Source organism: Cupressus sempervirens, chromosome 4, assembly GCF_028749045.1.
Source record: "Cupressus sempervirens isolate cs-2001-9-10 chromosome 4, ASM2874904v1, whole genome shotgun sequence".
Lineage (NCBI taxonomy): Eukaryota > Viridiplantae > Streptophyta > Pinopsida > Cupressales > Cupressaceae > Cupressus > Cupressus sempervirens.
Genome location: NC_143121.1, coordinates 826,685,381 through 826,688,496, shown reverse-complemented (window position 1 = coordinate 826,688,496; position 3,116 = coordinate 826,685,381). Strand labels below are relative to the sequence as shown.

Here is a 3,116-nt window from a genome sequence, read left to right as displayed (position 1 = left end):
GCTTTTGGTGCAATGATAAATGGGCCTTACATAATTCACCATCTCCTCATTAACCTTGTGTTAGTACCCAATATGGGCATGGTTTTAAAACTTTTAATTTTTTTTTTGAACCACTTTAGACCTTAGTTCAAAGTATATTGAAGTGGTTCAGTGGTTCAAATGACCTATCTTGCAGGTTCAACACAAGCAAAGTTCAAAATGGTCCTGAGGTTTCAGAGTATAATCATTCAAATGCTCAAGACCACAAAAGTAGCTCCCAGTTAGAAGGCATGAAGTTTGAAGTCACAGGTTCAAGTTCATGTTTCAAGAGCCAGTCATTATCCACAATGTTCAAGCTAGACTTTGAAACTGAAAGGCTGAAGATATGAACCAATTTGAAAGTAAAGGTTCGACAAGTTCAAAATTTCAATGCAAAGTGTATTGAGCTCTATAGATGAGATGGAAAGATGTCAAAGTGTTAGAATGCACTTGATTCACACTCCCCAAATATGGGAATGAAGTAATTTAGATTGAACAGGTTCATGAAATATGATGTGGGTCAGATTCCATGTGTTGATAGGTAAAATGAATTGGGAGAGTCCACACATGACCATATAAGTGTAATGAATTCAGTATTAGTAGCATCTAGGAAAACATTGTGTAATGAGTTAGAAGCAGTGGAGGAAATGAAACTTTACATGGGTTATATATCTCCATATTTTATTATCAACCAAAAGACTCAGAAATGTGAAACAGAGAATCCTCTAGTTTTGATACATGAAAAGAAAGTGTCAAGCTTGCAAGTAGCAGCTCGAGTGATGGAACTAGCACTAGAGAAACAAAGGCCTTTTTTGATTGAAGTAGAAGGAGTAGAGAGTGAAGCATTGGCTACTTTGATCTTGGATAAGCTTCATGCAGGAGTGAAGATTTGTGTTATTAAAGCCCTTGGTTTTGGTGAGAATAAGAAAAATAACTTGCAGGATCTTACTACACTAACCAGTGTGCAGGTCATATCAAAATATCTTGGTATGAAGCTTGACAAAGTAGAACATGACATGCTTGGGAAAGCTAAGAAGGAAACTATCTCTAAGGATGACACTATAATTCTTAATGATGGTGGTGTTGCTCCTCTATATAGCAAAGAACTTGATACAATTCATATGGCCAATTTTGACCAAAAGATTGGAGTTCAAATAATCTAGAATGCATTGAAGTCTCCTGTAGATGTAATTTCTTCCAATGTTGGTGTCAAGGGTGCTATTGTAGTTAGAAAACTACTAGAACAAGATAATTTTGATTATGGCTACGATGCTGCTAAAGGTGAGTGTGTTGATATGATAAAAGCTAGCATTGTTGATCCCCTGAAGGTGATTAGACTGCATTAGTTGATGCAACAAGTGTGTCTTCATTGTTGACTACCATAGAGGTTGTGATTGCTAAACTTCCCAAAGGGTGAAAAGAAAAACTCGAGCTTAGTGGAATCTTTTGTTATAAAAAAAAAGTAACTCCCCATCATCGATCCCTCTCAAGTCTTTGTGTTCAATGAAAGGTGAGATAATATCATATTGGAGATAACTATGCCATGAGAAACCCATTTGAGAGCAATCTGATCATAGTGATGAATAGCCTGCTTCACAATACATCTCAAATGAGATTCAACATGTCTTCTTATGGGAAAAACACTAACAAAATGTATGGCCTACTACAGTGCAGAGGAATGTATCACAATATGAAGGCCACCAGTGTGCCCATAACATAACTAGATCTGCCATCAACTAAAATGATGATGATGTATGTGATTATTCTATCCCATGGTAGATCTGGTTTGATATGTGCTCTGCATGCTATACCAATCATAATTTTCTTTCTGCCTATGAAGGAAATTCATTGTCGGTAGTGAGTAGTTATGGTGAAACATCATTCCAATACAGTAAGAGCCCTAGCATGTTTTGAATGACTCTCAAGAAGCTCATGTCAAATCTATTTGCACAACTACCACGAAATGGTAGTAGTGAAGGATTCGCTACCCATTCATCTAATTATTCAACCCCTTCATTGGAAAATGTTGATGCTTTTGTGGAGTACTCCAATGATCTACTTTCCAACAACTGTACTGATTTCTTGACAAGAAGATTTGAATCAATGAGCACCCTTGGTATGATGTATTTTGATTCCTTCAAGGAACAAGTTATGGTCCACACACACTTCTAATAAGTCAAGTGAGCTCTCCTCAAGAGGCTTAATCAAATTAAGAATAGTTTCATATGCATATGGTAGCATCCAAGAACCTAGTAGTGCCAAGTCATGAGTTGAATGCGTGGGAAAGTATGGAGAGCCACATGTAGCCCCATTATTCAAAGTTGATATATGGAAATGAAAGGCTGATAGTTTAGGTTACATACATGGATCAGGTTTTCATCACCAATGAAATGTGTAATAAATACATTGGATGATTCTACCACCAACAGCTTGGATTCATAATTGAAAAGATCTCTCCTATAGCTTTTCACATACCCAAAGAAAATACACAAGCCAAATGTGAGGAATCATTAAGATAACTGGCCTTTAAATATATATATTGATATGTTAAAAGCTTACAGGTGGCCATGTACTCTAAAGCATTCTTTCAGCCAAGCCGAGAAGGGACATCAAAGATGTAAATTATCACCCCAATTAACACCTGTCTAGGTTCAATTATACTATTCCCCAAACTTCAAAGATCTTTTTTTCGAAACCACAAAGAAGGAAGTCAATAATTTAATTATACCTAGATCATGACCATGTGTTTTAAGAGTTTATTTGTCTATATGTTAAAGGGAAAATGTTAAATGAAGTCATCTTCCAAGAATCAGTTATGTAACTGAAAAGCCACAAGAAGAGGGAAGATGATAAATATGCCAAGAGCAAAGGTTACAAGGGTTCCATTCTTTCCTTGCTTCCGATTGCAAACTATGTGCTACAATAGGGAGGGAAAATTTTCTAGATTATTCCATTTTCTTGATAGATTGTGAGAGGCAGAACATAGGTTGATCTTCTTTTTCTAAACTATGTGTTAGAGATAAGAATAAGATTTGATTGTTAATGTAATATTGAAAAGAGTTTTAGTTTTTCTTTAGATAGTGGTTTTGGTTGTAAAT

The 3,116-nt window shown here is 35.8% G+C and overlaps 1 pseudogene; it reads left to right on the top strand.

Annotated features, from left to right (window-relative positions):
- The first annotated feature begins 602 nt into the window (after window positions 1-602).
- On the top strand, window positions 603-1,181 carry LOC149563935 (chaperonin CPN60-1, mitochondrial pseudogene; annotated as a pseudogene).
- The last annotated feature ends 1,935 nt before the right edge of the window (window positions 1,182-3,116 follow it).